Consider the following 16,309-nt stretch of genomic DNA (forward strand, 5'->3'; position numbering starts at 1 on the left):
TGTCAAGTTGGAGCTTGTTCTTGAAGACCCACCACCTCTTTCAGATCAGGTACAGGAGCAGCATTCAGTTGTCCACACGTGTAGACAGCGTCAGTCTTGATGCTGATAATGCAGTACATTTCTAACATATAAGTCACTTTGAAATACAAATTTAAAACAAAAAATGTGCAATTTGTAGTCCAAAAAGTTTCACACACATAATTACAGTTCCTGCATAAGTGTCAGTGTGTCCTTAATCATTGATTTAAAAGTATAATAAAAATTTGGCCTTTGTGTCAGAACTTCAGTTTTCTGTCTTTAGCACATGGTAAATGCACAGCATGAAAAAAGTTTTGGAAAATGTCATATTTAAACAAGCAATCGTCAATCATTTGATTTTGTCTTGGCCGTGAAGTTCTCAACATTTCAAACTTTCATGGATTCCTGCCTGAAGGGTACTGATGATAGATTTGCATCGGCCTCAAGTTGAAAGAAAATTGGACTCTGGCACCAAGACAAGATATTCTGAGCACTGAAATCGAGATCATAAAGTACTGAAAGCAAGATCATTAAAGGTTAGAATAAGCTGTTCAGAGCAGGTGTGTTTATAGCTTGGGTCAGGTTGAAACAGAACCATTCCTCAGCAGTTCTCTTTTGTTTAGACCATTTGCACTGTGACATTAACTTCATATAAACAAATTTCTATGAAGTAATGTTGGTAGTAAAAGGCCTCTGCTGAAACCAGTTTCAATGAGCTCCACCAGCTGCTAGTTTTTGTTTGCTTTACCACTGAAAATTAGGTTTTGCATCACATATCCAGTGTTTTCATTGGCGTTTAAGCAGTAACAGAGTCAGATTTGATCCCATGTTATGCATGTTTTTTTGTTTTTTTGTTTTTTTAGTTTGACACCAACATTACCAACAGTGTCTTGTTTGCACACAAAAATGTATATTTTTTTGCTCACTGGTCAGAACCCTTTAAATGCGCAGAAATTGCAGGTCTTTTATTTTGCTTTTCAGCCTATGTAATTGCACGGCAAAGCCTCTACTAAAGTGAAAAGACTTGTGTACCTATATTACAGGTAAATAATGAGCACAACAATATTTAAGAAGTGTAAGAGCTGCAAAATAAATGAAGTTACTGTGTCTCGAAGCTTGGTAGATGTTCACAAGTCTGTTTTTTTCAAGCGCTCTGTTTCAGCGCCAGACAAATCTGTGTTTTTGCACAGGTTGTCAGATGGGTGGACACACTGGGCACATTCCTAGCTGAGAACACACTTTATCTCAGACAATGTAACATCAAATATTTGAAATACTCACCTTCCCCTTCACTACTACAAACTGCAAATGGCATAAATGCTTCAAGCTGTCAAAAGTCCCATCATTTGAAGAATGAGCACTTCACCTCATCCAGCATAGAAGTAAAATCAATTTTCTACAACAGCCCATAGTGGAATACTTCTACAGATGTTCTGATGCATCTGACAGCCAAAGCCATCTCAGTGCTGATGTTCCAGTTTTCATAGATTGTAATTTCTGGTTAATGCTGTGTTTACACATAACGACGACAAGTCACGAATACCACAAAGTATACATTCTTGGCCGCTGATGCACGTTACTGCGCACAACAGCACATCGTTACGTTCCGTCGCTAATCTCTCAGGAATGTTGTGAATTTGGCGAATTGTCTTCACACACCTCCCATATTCATCCTACCGTCAGCTGCTGAACCGTTCACATCAGTCTAGATTGCTCCTCAACACCCACCTGATTCCACAGCAGAAGAACAACTTTGTGATTGAATGCATAGTTGGGCTCTGTGCCATGGAGTTGCACAGAAAGGAGGAGGAAGAGACAGAGTGAGCCAGGCTGGAGGAAGCTCAGCCTCGTTCTTCCCGTCATCAGGCACAACAACAGGTGGAACACCTGCAGGAGCGTCCTGAGGAGCATCAACAGGAAGTGTGGAAGGACACTTGGCCAACTTGGTGTCACTGTTCCTCTTCGGCATACTGCAGCGTTAACAATTCGTGTCAAAGCTTGACAGTTTCCTTGTCATTTTGTAACAATGCCTGACAGTATGCGCTCCAAGAACCATTACAGGAACCACTACGACTGCTGTCATGCTCTATTAATGATTGCCACTAATCAAGACCTATCATCATGCTCAGTTGCGAACTCCATGACATGAGGCGAAATGAGGGTGGTGCGTAACATTTGTAGAAGATTTTTTTTTTTTTTTTGACAGCCAAAAACTTACTCCATGAATATCATTAATATCACACACCGACACGCACTGTTAAGAAATCTATTCTGATGCGTCAAGTCACGTTAAGAATGTCAGAAATGTGCCACAAATGACAGAAAAATAATATTCGGAATACGTCCTGCCTATCTATAATGAGTAGGAAGTTTCAAGTGGAACGCCCCCTGAATTCATAATTCCAACGCAACAACTCATTTGAACACCACATACTGTGAGTTCACAATCCAAAATGGCTGCTCTGGGCATCAACAGAAATGAAAGCTGCAGTTTTACTGCTTTTTGTTGTTGTTGTTTGTTTTTGTGGTTTTTTGTTTGTTTTGCGTTTTTATTTTGTCTTTTTTGTGTCCAATTAAGAAGTTATGCACACAGTATTGCTATCTGTCTATGTCGCAGTGTTTACATGTGAAATACCACGTAATGTATTGTTTATCAACTGGTGCCGCTAACATTGGCTAATCTGGTAGAACTATCACAATATCTATCCATGTACTTAATACTGCTTAAATAAACTTTGATTTAAATGCATGCATCGTGTGATGTGTTAATACTTTAGTTACATTGCTTAATGTGTGTTCTATTAGTAAGGATTAAACAACTCGAAGCCGTGCATTATACGGTTTGAATGCACGACGCGAGTCTAAAACACCACAACGCGAAGTGGTGTTACTCCGCGAAGTGCATTCAAACCGTATAATGCACGGCTTCGAGTTGTTTAATCCGCTTATACCATGGTCCCACACAGTGAGCTAACACACAAATACTTATTTAAGTTAACAGAACTTGATAAAAATGTGTCAGTATTTGGGACTATTTTATACGTCTCAAGATATTTTGTCTCCGATGCGCTTACCGAGTCTGCGGGCTCGCGCCGCAGCGGGCTACTCGCACTGCCCCACTCTGCTGTGTGGAGCTGTGGTAAACTCTGGCAACAGGTCCAGAAACTACACTCGCTGTTTTGATGCGGAGCATGCAAGGATAGAACCGTTCTCTTCTTCTTTCCCGTCTTCAATCTTGTCCAGTTCGTCCGATGTCAAATCTTTACGCCGTTGCTTTTGCTGTTCTTCTCATTTGCTCTCCTCCTCTTTCCATTCCTCAAATGTTTTATTTTGGCCAAAAATATAAAAATTCACTTGGAAATCCATGTTTTATCGCGTTTCTGTCATTCACCTGTCAAAACACAGCTGATCTGCGCCAACTGATTTGTGCGTTGCTGTGGTGACGACCAGAGTGGAGTGATTATAACAGTGACTTAACTCGGCGAACTACGTGTGCGTATACACGAAAATAATGCACGCCAGTTAGACATGGAATTCTCACTGACCATGGTATAATAGTATTTTATTTTGCACATTTCCACCTGTATTTACCTTTACCCTATCCCAAACTGACATCACAACCTACACGTGTTTGATAAGATTCCTAACCCCAAGACCCTTAATCATTTTCATATTTTTAGCTTCCTTAACTCGAACTGACCTGATTTTAAAGTTAGGACTCCAAACAGACCCAGTTATGTCCTATCTTTTGATACTGCTTGGGAAAAAAAGGTATTACTTCACCTCCAGTTTTAGTTATGCAGAGAAGTTAAATTAAGTAAATATATTTTTATATGTCTCATCAGTTCCACTTAGTGGAGAACTGTAATAAAACTTAGGCACAGACTGACCATTTTAGTTGTAAATAAATAGTAGCAGCAGTGGTATTTGCAAAAAAAAAATGTCTTCAGAAGTGAGCCTAGAGCTTTACGGGTGGGGGGTCCTTTCCTCTTTCCCTTCTGGATGCGCCCGGTGGCCTGCAGTCTGTGAACAGGAAGATTGGACAACTTATTTGTATGCAAGCATTACCTTATTGTGAGAGGTAAGAAGGTTTTATCTGTGCTTTTATCACATGTACTGTCCTCAGAGTGTTTGAGGGGAGAAAAAAGGCAAAGAATTTTTATTTATTTGGCTCCATGCTGACACAGAAATTGACGTTCACAGACTGTGTTATTTGAAAGTAAGGAAAATATAAATATTTGTAAAACTCATTGCAGGTGAGCTTCTGTTTGTTGTGTTGCTGCCATGCTGTGAGACCACAGACATCTATTGATCACGAGATAGAGGACCGAGGTGATCCACTCATTTGCTGGCTGTTGCCAGAGCGCTGCCATCTTGGATAGCATCTGACAACCAGACATAAACAGAAATCAATGGGCATGATCAATTATTTATTTTTTTTAATAGAGTTTCATCTTAAATCTGCATTTTCTGTGCTTTTACTGTGCTGTTACATTTATTCAACCCCAGTCCGACATTTGTATTGCCAATATTTGTCCAAACAAATACGGAAGAGGATCATACTATTTCTATAATAGACTTGAATAAATTTGTTTGTCCCAATCCAGATGTTGTGAAGCAAGATAGAAAATGATACAGTTTGTCAAACACACTATGTTTACCATGACATGAGATACTAGTGTGTTTCTTAATTTCATTATGAAGTTAAAGATGGGAAGTAATCGGGTGAGAGTAAGAGCTTTTCACGCTCGCATCATATTAAAGATATTAATATTAAAGACTGCTCTTAACCCACCTGCGGCACCGCATTTACACAGTGCTTCTCAGTGAAAATATCGAATAAAGTAAAATTAGGCAGCCAGAGTGAATGTAAGATTATTCAATAACTTCTGGATCAAACTGAAAGAAATCTGAAAACACACTGGACTATGGAGTATATCACAGAGAAATTAATCTTATTCGTGTATATTCTTATATTAGTAGAATATACAATGTCAAAGCAACTGTCATGTGACCCACCAAATAGAGAGAAAAAACATTTCCATTCTATGAATTTGTTCTGAATATCTCAGGATGGAAAACCTGATGTGTAGAAAAAACCAGAGGCTTATTACAAAGGGATAAATTGAGACTTAAAAAGTCAGTTTGGACTCACCTAAAAGCATGTTTGTCTAAAAATGACGTGTGATCAAGCACAGTGCCCATGCTATTATATGGTAACAGATGAGTGCACCACAGACCAACAAAAACCAGGGCCCTTATTCACAATTGGTATGGTGACTGGGGGCACCAAGGTGGAGGTCTTTGGGGCCCTTAAACTGAAAGTGCACGTGCGAGAACACACACACACACGGTCAGCCTTATACTATAGGCTTAGGATTACATCAAAAAAACTACTTCATGGATTCTCACACAATTTTAACCATGGATACATATTAGGCCATGGAAGACATCAATAAATTTGGGAGGTGATCCGGATCTGTATCCGGATTCTGGTTCAAGATTCACTTTATATTGTATAGGCTTTGAAGGATTACGTCAAAACTACTTCATGGATTCTCACCAAATTTTCAACACAGATACATATTACGCCAGGGAAGACGCCAATAAATTTTGAAGGTGATCTTTATCCGAATTCGCATTCTGGATCAAGATTTCACTTTATACAGGCTTTGAAGGATTACGTCAAAACTACTTCACAGATTCTCACCAAATTTTCAACACAGATACATATTATGCCAGGGAAGACTCCAATAAATTTTGGAGGTGATCTTTATCCGAATTCGCATTCTGGATCAAGATTCACTTTGTATAGGCTTTGAAGGATTACTTCACAGATTCTCACCAAATTTGCACAACACATGTATACATATTAGGACACGGAAGACTCCCCAGACTTTTGGAGGTGATCCAGATCTGAATGTTGGGAAAGTGTCGGTACACGGACCCACAACAGGGGGCGCAAAGGAATGGACAATGGAGTAGGTCAAATAACAACACTTTACTGTTGTGAATGTGCACAACAAATACAACAGATTACAACAATAGATCAGAATCAATTCACAAAGGTGTCGTGTGGGCAGGCTCGAAGATAGGAGACACCTGTCCAAAGCAGAACCGGAACCACACGATTTCCTCCGCCACCAGACCCCGGGAATACTGGAGCCGCCAAGTCCCGAATTCCCAGGTGGCCACTGCCTCCGCCTGTCGGACCTGGTACTGCTGGCGAGGAACAAAAACACAATTAAAGGTGGGCGCGTTTGCACCCAGTAATCCGCACGGCAGGAAAGCTACCTCCACCTCTCGTTGGAAAAAAGGTCTGTTATCACTCACAAAAATCACAAAAGGGTACTGTCAAGCAGTCAGCTGAGAATATTACCTTCCAGGTAGAACAATATCTCGGCAAAGAGGTGGAGACGTCGTCCTGCTGATGTATCCCTGCTGATTGGTAACAGCTGTTGCAGGTGATGCGTGACAGCTGTCACCCTGGCTGCTCCTGTGAGGCGGCTGCGCCCTCTGGTGCCTGGAGCCCGCACTCCAGGCAGGGCGCCCTCTGGTGGTGGGCCAGCAGTACCTCCTCTTCTGGCGGCCCACACAACAGGACCCCCCCCCCTCAACGGGCGCCTTCTGGCACCCGACCAGGCTTGTCCGGGTGGCGGCGGTAGAGATCGGCCAGGAGGGCCGGGTCCAGGATGAAGCTCCTCTTCACCCAGGAGCGTTCTTCGGGGCCGTACCCCTCCCAGTCCACCAAATACTGGAAGCCCCGGCCCATCCTACGGACATCCAAAAGCTGGTGTACAGTCCAAGCCGGCTCGCCATCGATGATCCGGGCAGGAGGCGGCGCCGGACCCGGAGTACAGAGGGGTGAGGAGTGATGAGGTTTAATCCGGGACACATGAAACACAGGATGGATCCGCAGTGAGGCCGGCAGCCGAAGCCTCACTGCGGCTGGACTGATGACCTTCAGGATCTTGAATGGGCCGATGTAACGGTCCTGTAACTTGGGGGAGTCCACTTGGAGGGGGATGTCCTTTGTGGATAACCACACCTCCTGCCCAGGCCGATACGCAGGGGCCGGGGTCCGCCGACGGTCTGCATGGGCTTTTGCCCTCGTCCGGGCCTTTAGCAAAGCAGAACGGGCGGCACGCCACACCCGACGGCACTTCCGCAGGTGGGCCTGGACCGAGGGCACACCGACCTCTCCCTCAACCACCGGAAACAACGGGGGCTGATACCCCAGACATACCTCAAAAGGGGAGAGGCCGGTGGCTGAAGACACCTGGCTGTTATGGGCATACTCGATCCAGGCCAAATGGGTACTCCAGGCCGCCGGGTGTGCGGCAGTCACGCAGCGCAAGGCCTGCTCCACCTCCTGGTTTACCCGTTCTGCTTGCCCGTTGGTCTGAGGGTGGTACCCGGACGAGAGACTCACCGTGGCCCCCAGTTCCCGGCAGAAGCTCCTCCAGACTTGCGAGGAGAACTGGGGACCGCGATCGGAGACGATGTCTGTTGGAATCCCATGCAGCCGGACGACGTGGTGGACCAGGAGGTCTGCTGTCTCCTGGGCTGTTGGGAGCTTCGGGAGGGCCACGAAGTGGGCCGCTTTGGAGAATCGGTCCACTATCGTGAGGATGGTGGTGTTACCCTGGGACGGCGGGAGGCCTGTGACAAAATCCAGGCCGATGTGGGACCAGGGGCGATGAGGCACGGGCAGCGGCTGGAGTAAACCTGATGCCCGGCGATGGTCAGCCTTGCCCCTGGCGCAGGTGGTGCAGGCCTGGATATAATCCCGGACGTCGGCCTCTAGGGACGCCCACCAGAAGCGCTGCCGGACAACTGCCACGGTTCTTCGCACCCCTGGATGACAGGAGAGCTTGGAGCCGTGACAGAAGTCCAGGACTGCAGCCCTAGATTCTGGTGGGACGTATAGTTTGTTCTTCGGCCCAGTTCCGGGGTCCAGGCTTCGTGCCAGGGCCTCCCGGACGGTTCTCTCTACGTCCCAGGTGAGGGTGGCCACGATAGTGGACTCCAGAATGATGGCTTCCGGTGGATCCGACAACTCCGCTTTGACTTCATCTTCATGTACCCGGGACAAGGCATCCGATCTCTGGTTCTTGGTCCCGGGACGGTAGGTGATCCGGAAGTCAAAACGGCCGAAGAACAGTGACCAGCGGGCTTGCCTGGGGTTCAGCCGCTTGGCGGTCCTGATATACTCCAGGTTCCGGTGGTCAGTGAAAACCGTGAATGGCACGGACGTTCCCTCCAACAGATGTCTCCACTCTTCAAGAGCCTCTTTCACCGCAAGGAGTTCTCGATTGCCGACGTCATAGTTCCGTTCGGCCGGGGTCAACCTGCAGGAAAAATAGGCACACGGGTGAAGGACCTTATCGGTCTTCCCGCTCTGGGAAAGCACGGCTCCTATCCCTGAGTCCGAGGCGTCCACTTCAACCACTAACTGGCGACTAGAATCGGGCTGCACCAGAACGGGTGCAGACGAGAAGCGCCGTTTCAACTCCTTGAACGCGGCATCGCAACGATCCGACCAGGTGAAGGGGACTTTTGGTGAGGTCAGGGCTGTCAGGGGGCTAACTACCTGACTGTAGCCCTTAATGAACCTCCTGTAGAAATTTGCAAAGCCGAGGAACTGTTGCAGCTTCCTACGGCTAGTGGGTTGGGGCCAGTCTCTCACCGCCGCAACCTTGGCCGGATCAGGAGCGACGGAGTTGGGGGAGATGATAAACCCCAGGAAGGACAAAGATGTGCGGTGAAACTCACACTTCTCGCCCTTCACAAACAGCCGATTCTCCAACAACCGCTGCAGGACCTGACGTACATGCCGGACATGAGTCTCAGGATCCGGAGAAAAGATGAGTATATCGTCTAGATATACGAAGACGAATCGGTGCAGGAAATCCCGCAAGACATCATTAACCAATGCTTGGAACGTCGCGGGGGCGTTTGTGAGGCCGAACGGCATGACCAGGTACTCAAAGTGACCTAATGGGGTGTTGAATGCCGTCTTCCATTCGTCTCCCTTCCGGATCCGAACCAGGTGATACGCATTTCTAAGATCCAGCTTAGTAAAGATTTTGGCTCCATGCAGGGGGGTGAACACGGAATCTAATAATGGCAACGGGTATCGGTTGCGAACCGTAATCTCATTCAGCCCCCTGTAATCAATACATGGACGAAGTCCGCCATCTTTCTTGCCCACAAAAAAGAAACCTGTCCCCATCGGGGAGGTGGAGTTCCGGATCAGCCCGGCAGCTAATGAGTCCCGGATGTAGGTCTCCATTAATTCGCGCTCAGGTCGTGAGAGGTTGTACAGCCTGCTGGACGGGAACTCAGCGCCTGGAACCAAATCAATGGCACAATCGTATGGACGGTGCGGGGGAAGGGTGAGTGCCAGATCCTTGCTGAAGACATCAGCAAGATCGTGGTACTCAACTGGCACTGCCGTCAGATTGGGAGGGACTTTGACCTCCTCCTTAGCCTGGAAACCGGGAGGAACCGAGGATCCTAAACACTCCCGATCGCAGGTTTCGCTCCACTGAACCACCACCCCAGACGGCCAATCGATCCGGGGATTGTGCTTTAACATCCATGGGATGCCCAAAATCACGCGGGAGGTAGAAGAAGTTACAAAAAACTCAATCTCCTCCCGGTGGTTTCCAGACACCAGTTACTGGTTGTGTCTTGTGTGTGAGTAAAGGGAGGAGGGTACCATCTAGTGCCCGCACCTGCAATGGCGAAGGAAGCGCCACCAGAGGGAGCCCTACCTCCTTTGCCCATCTGCTGTCTAGCAGATTCCCTTCTGACCCCGTGTCCACCAGTGCTCGGGCTTGAAGGCTTAAATCCCCGCTCAGGATTGTGACTGGGAGTCGTGTGGCAATTTGTGTGTGTCTCACTTGAATGTCTTGACCCCCCCTTAGCCCAGTCTCTAAGGGTGAGTGTTGATGTTTTGGCCGTTTGGGGCAGTCTCTCTGTGTGTGCTCTGTTGAGCTGCAGAGAAAACACTCTCCATGGATCAGCCTCCCCATTTTGGCCCTGTGCGTCTCCCTAACAACGTCACCAGGGGGAGCTGTTGCCCCACAAAGCGCTGCGGCTGTGGAGCGTGGGGAGGGCGGCCCCTTTTCGAACCCGGAAGGGAGAGGGGCGGCGCGTATCCGGTCACGTCCTTCGCCTCGCTCCCGACGGCGTTCCTCTAACCGATTGTCTAATCGTATAACGAGATCAATAAGCCCGTCTAAATCCCGCGGTTCGTCCTTGGCCACCAGGAGCTCCTTCAGGACCAACGACAGTCTGTTTACGAAGGCGGCACGGAGGGCAGTGTTATTCCAGCCGGACCTCGCAGCCGCGATGCGGAAGTCGACTGCATAAACAGCTGCGCTCCGGCGCCCCTGTCTCATTGACAGCAGCACGGCTGAAGCGGTCTCTCCTCTATTTGGGTGATCGAACACTGTTCTGAACTCCCTCACAAACCCATCATATATCAGAAGGAGCCGTGAATTTTGCTCCCAAAGCGCTGTAGCCCAAGCGCGTGCCTTGCCGCGAAGCAGATTAATGACATAAGCTATCTTACTAGCATCAGTCGCGTACATGACAGGACGTTGTGCGAAGACGAACGAACACTGCATAAGAAAGTCCGCGCACGTCTCCACACAACCTCCGTACGGCTCTGGAGGGCTTATGTATGCTTCCGGGGAAGGTGGGAGGGGTCGTTGAACAACCTGTGGAACGTCACTGTTACGCACAGGATCGCAGGAGGGGAGCCGCAGCAGCGCCCTGAGGGCGCGCTTCCCACCTGCGCAGCGAGAGCCTCCACCCTGCGGTTAAGGAGGACGTTCTGCTCTGGTCATTAAATCCAACCGAGCCGTGAAAGCGGTGAGGAATCCGCTGCAACTCACCGATCATTCCTCCTGCGGACGCCTGTGCACCCTGTTCTTCCTTGGCCGTTCAACAGCCGGTTGACGCCCTCGGGATCCATGACGCTGGCCGATATATCCTGTTGGGAAAGTGTCGGTACACGGACCCACAACAGGGGGCGCAAAGGAACGGACAATGGAGTAGGTCAAATAACAACACTTTACTGTTGTGAATGTGCCCAACAAATACAACAGATTACAACAATAGATCAGAATCCATTCACAAAGGTGTCGTGTGGGCAGGCTCGAAGATAGGAGACACCTGTCCAAAGCAGAACCGGAACCACACGATTTCCTCCGCCACCAGACCCCGGGAATACTGGAGCCGCCAAGTCCCGAATTCCCAGGTGGCCACTGCCTCCGCCTGTCGGACCTGCTGATTGGTAACAGCTGTTGCAGTTGATGCGTGACAGCTGTCACCCTGGCTGCTCCTGTGAGGCGGCTGCGCCCTCTGGTGCCTGGAGCCCGCACTCCAGGCAGGGCGCCCTCTGGTGGTGGGCCAGCAGTACCTCCTGGCGGCCCACACAACACTGAATCCAGGTTCTGGATCAAGATTCACTTTTTTAGGCTTTGTAGGATTACTTCAAAACTACTTCATAGATTCTCACCAAATCTGCACCACAGATAGAATGAATGAATGGATGAATTGAATGAATTTATTTGGCACAGAGACTCAACAATAACAAAAAAGTGATAAATAAGAGAATTCAACACATAGATATTAGGGCATGGAAGACTCCAATAAATTTTGGAGGCGATCCGGATCCGAATACGAATCCAGATTCTGGATCAAGATTTCACTTTATACAACCCCTGGCAAAAATTATGGAATCACCGGCCTCAGAGGATGTTCATTCAGTTGTTTAATTTTGTAGAAAAAAAGCAGATCACAGACATGACACAAAACTAAAGTCATTTCAAATGGCAACTTTCTGGCTTTAAGAAACACTATAAGAAATCAAGAAAAAAAGATTGTGGCAGTCAGTAACGGTTACTTTTTTAGACCAAGCAGAGGAAAAAAATATGGAATCACTCAATTCTGAGGAAAAAAATATGGAATCACTCAATTCTGAGGAAAAAATATGTAATCACCCTGTAAATTTTCATCCCCCAAATTAACACCTGCATCAAATCAGATCTGCTCATTGACATTGACCCTATGTGTCTTTTTGCAAGGAATGTTTTTGCAGTTTTTGCTCTATGGCAAGATGCATTATCATCTTGAAAAATGATTTCATCATCCCCAAACATCCTTTCAATTGTCCAAAATATCAACATAAACTTGTGCATTTATTGATGATGTAATGACAGCCATCTCCCCAGTGCCTTTACCTGACATGCAGCCCCATATCATCAATGACTGTGGAAATTTACATGTTCTCTTCAGGCAGTCATTTTTATAAATCTCATTGGAAAGGCACCAAACAAAAGTTCCAGCATCATCACCTTGCCCAATGCAGATTCGAGATTCATCACTGAATATGACTTTCATCCAGTCATCCACAGTCCACAATTGCTTTTCCTTAGCCCATTGTAACCTTGTTTTTTTCTGTTTAGGTGTTAATGATGCCTTTCGTTTAGCTTTTCTGCATGTAAATCCCATTTCCTTTAGGCGGTTTCTTACAGTTCGGTCACAGACGTTGACTCCAGTTTCCTCCCATTCGTTCCTCATTTGTTGTACATTTTTCGATTTTTGAGACATATTGCTTTAAGTTTTCTGTCTTGACGCTTTGATGTCTTCCTTGGTCTACCAGTATGTTTGCCTTTAACAACCTTCCCATGTTGTTTGTATTTGGTCCAGAGTTTAGACACAGCTGACTGTGAACAACCAACATCTTTTGCAACATTGCGTGATGATTTACCCTCTTTTAAGAGTTTGATAATCCTCTCCTTTGTTTCAATTGACATCTCTCGTGTTGGAGCTATGATTCATGTCAGTCCACTTGGTGCAACAGCTCTCCAAGGTGTGTTCACTCCTTTTTAGATGCAGACTAACGAGCAGATCTGATATGATGCAGGTGTTAGTTTTGGGGATGAAAATTTACAGGGTGATTCCATAATTTTTTCCTCAGAATTGAGTGATTCCATATTTTTTTCCTCTGCTTGGTCTAAAAAAGTAACCGTTACTGACTGCCACAATCTTTTTTTCTTGATTTCTTATAGTGTTTCTTAAAGCCAGAAAGTTGCCATTTGAAATGACTTTAGTTTTGTGTCATGTCTGTGATCTGCTTTTTTTCTACAAAATTAAACAACTGAATGAACATCCTCCGAGGCCGGTGATTCCATAATTTTTGCCAGGGCTTGTATACGCTTTGAAGGATTACATCAAAACTACTTCACTGATTCTCACCTAATTTGCATAACAGATAGATATTAGGCCATGGAAGACTCCAGTGAAACTTTGGAGGTGATCCAGATCCAGATTCTGGATCAAGATTTCACTTTGTATAGGATTTGAACAATTACTTCAAAACTACTTAATAGATTCTCACCAAATTTGCACCACAGATAGAATAAATGAATAAACTTAATTAATTTTTTTGGCACGCAGACTCAACAATAAAAAAGTGATAAATAAGAGAATTCAACAGAGAGATATTAGGGCATGGAAGACTCCATTGAATTTAGGATTCGGATTGGTGGAGCCGGGTAAATCAGCCTGCCTATATATAAAAGGCAATCTATGTATGCATGTGGCACGGTTTGTGTAATTAAGCCACAGTAATCGACACCAAACTTGGTATTGTGACTTGGGGCACCAAGGGGGATGTCACTGGGGCCCTTAGGTTTAAAGCGTACATGTGTGAACACACACACACACACACACACACACACATGGTCAGCCTTATATCTATGCGCAGCCACAGTAATTAAGCAATTGACACCAAATGGTATGGTGACTAGGGGCATCAAGGGGGATGTCACTGTGGCCCTTAGGTTGAAAGCGTACATGCGCGAACACATACACACACACACAGTCAACGTTATATATTAGATCACGACCCGCACACTGGAGCCCTTATTTTCACAGTTCACATGGTGCTGAGGTCAGGCAGCAATCATCAGCAGCTGGTGAGGTGGACTTTAATTAGAATCTGTACAGGCCAATGCGCACTGCATGTAAGTTCAGGTGTGTGTTTTTTTACTTAAAATGTACCTGCTGTGTACAGCATGCAGACTGTCGATATGCCTCCCAAGAAACGAGGGGCATTAGGTCTTAAAACCCCAAGTGCTAACCAGATGAAATGTAATAGAGCTGGAGAAACATCTGCAGAGACACTAAGAACATTATATATCCCAGAGCAGTGATATGACATGCTATCACCTTTTTATCATCATTCACTTGAGTCTCATAAATGTCACAAATTGCGCTATGAAAATTAATGATGACAACATACACACAATACAATGCAACTTACTACACCTTAACTAAAGTGACATGAAATACGAGGGCTGTCAATAAAGTAAGGGTCCTTTTTATTTTTTCAAAAACTATATGGATTTCATTCATATGTTTTTACGTCAGACATGCTTGAACCCTTGTGTGCATGCGTGAGTTTTTCTACGCCTGTCGGTGACGTCATTCGCCTGTGAGCACTCCTTGTGGGAGGAGTCGTCCAGCCCCTCGTCAGAATTCCTTTGTCTGAGAGGTTGCTGAGAGACTGGCGCGTTGTTTGATCAAAATTTTTTCTAAACCTGTGAGACACATCGAAGTGAACACAGTTCGAAAAATTAAGCTGGTTTTCAGTGAAAATTTTAACAGCTGATGAGAGATTTTGAGGTGATTCTGTCGCTTTAAGGACTTCCCACGGTGCGAGACGTCGCTCAGCGCTCTCAGCCGCCGTCGTCAGCCTGTTTCAAGCTGAAAACCTCCACATTTCAGGCTCTATTGATCCAGGACGTCGTGAGAGAACAGAGAAGTTTCAGAAGAAGTCGGTTTCAGCATTTTATCCGGATATTCCACTGTTAAAGGAGATTTTTTTAATGAAAGACGTGCGGACGGCACAGGAAAAACACCTCCGTGTTGATAACCATTTGTAAAATCCAGGCGGCTTTTGATGGCTTTCAGTGGAGTGAGTATATGAGAAATTATTTAACAGGCAGGACATGTTCCAACTTGTCCTTAAGGCTTTCAACAGAGGTGTTTTTCCTGTGGCGGAGCGTCGCGGCGGCTGCGTCCCGACGCGCGGACCCGTCCGCACATCTTTCATTAAAAAAAATCTCCTTTAACAGTGGAATATCCGGATAAAATGCTGAAACCGACTTCTTCTGAAACTTCTCTGTTCTCTCACGACGTCCTGGATCAATAGAACCTGAAATGTGGAGGTTTTCAGCTTGAAACAGGCTGACGACGGCGGCTGAGAGCGCTGCACGACGTCTCGCACCGTGGGAAGTCCTTAAAGCGACAGAATCACCTCAAAATCTCTCATCAGCCGTTAAAATTTTCACTGAAAACCAGCTTAATTTTTCGAACCGTGTCCACTTCGATGTGTCTCACAGGTTTAGAAAAAATTTTGATCAAACAAAGCGCCAGTCTCTCAGCAACTTCTCAGACAAAGGAATTCCGACGAGAGGCTGGACGACTCCTCCCACAAGGAGTGCTCACAGGCGAATGACGTCACTGACAGGCGTGGAAAAACTCACGCATGCGCACGAGGGTTCAAGCATGTCTGACGTAAAAACATATGAATGAAATCCATACAGTTTTTGAAAAAAATAAAAAGGACTGTTACTTTATTGACAGCCCTCGTATGCAGTGACATGGCTAAAATTCATCTTTATTACCGTGCGTAGAACGGTAACTCGGCTAATATATATATTATCAAAGTAAGCGATGTCAGCAGCCACAGCCTAAACTCACCTGTTTGAGTAGAACTTGGCTTGTGTGCTGCAATCTCTGCTCTCACTTTTGATTGCAGCGCGTACTTGCACTTTTCACACTCGTTGCTTGTGCACAATTACCAGCACGGAGAGTAAACATAATAAAATAATCAATATAATAATCGGCGTGCAACTGAGGTATGTTCAAACATTTTGAAGCTGTGTAACAATTCATTTAATTTTGCTGAGTTTCATCATCACAACATTAAATTATTTTCACAATTACACATTTCTTAATACAGTTCAGGTTATATGATCGGTTGATTTCATTGTCCATAACTGGGAGCGTGGAGCACATTTTGGTTTTGTTCTTTCCCTTTTTGTGACAACCAATCACAGCTCTTAGAAGACTGCGTCCTACCTAGCAATGGGGTCAACCCCACCTCCTCACAAAGATAAAAGTTGCTATCCCCTCCTTGCTCAGATTTGCTCTCAGACACTTCCTGGATCAGTCCTAGGCTAAGATTCCTTGCTAGGAATCTTTA

At 45.9% G+C, this 16,309-nt stretch overlaps 1 protein-coding gene across 1 annotated transcript in view; it reads left to right on the forward strand.

The window, feature by feature from the left end:
• bloc1s5 (biogenesis of lysosomal organelles complex-1, subunit 5, muted) overlaps window positions 1–2,767 on the forward strand; it is a 29,225-nt gene extending 26,458 nt beyond the window's left edge. The window contains exon 5 of the mRNA XM_034171059.1: window positions 1–2,767. This exon is cut by the window's left edge and continues 1,059 nt beyond it. The gene's annotated coding sequence lies outside the window, so the exon portion shown is untranslated.
• The last annotated feature ends 13,542 nt before the right edge of the window (window positions 2,768–16,309 follow it).

This window comes from Thalassophryne amazonica, chromosome 1, assembly GCF_902500255.1.
Source record: "Thalassophryne amazonica chromosome 1, fThaAma1.1, whole genome shotgun sequence".
Taxonomy (NCBI): domain Eukaryota; kingdom Metazoa; phylum Chordata; class Actinopteri; order Batrachoidiformes; family Batrachoididae; genus Thalassophryne; species Thalassophryne amazonica.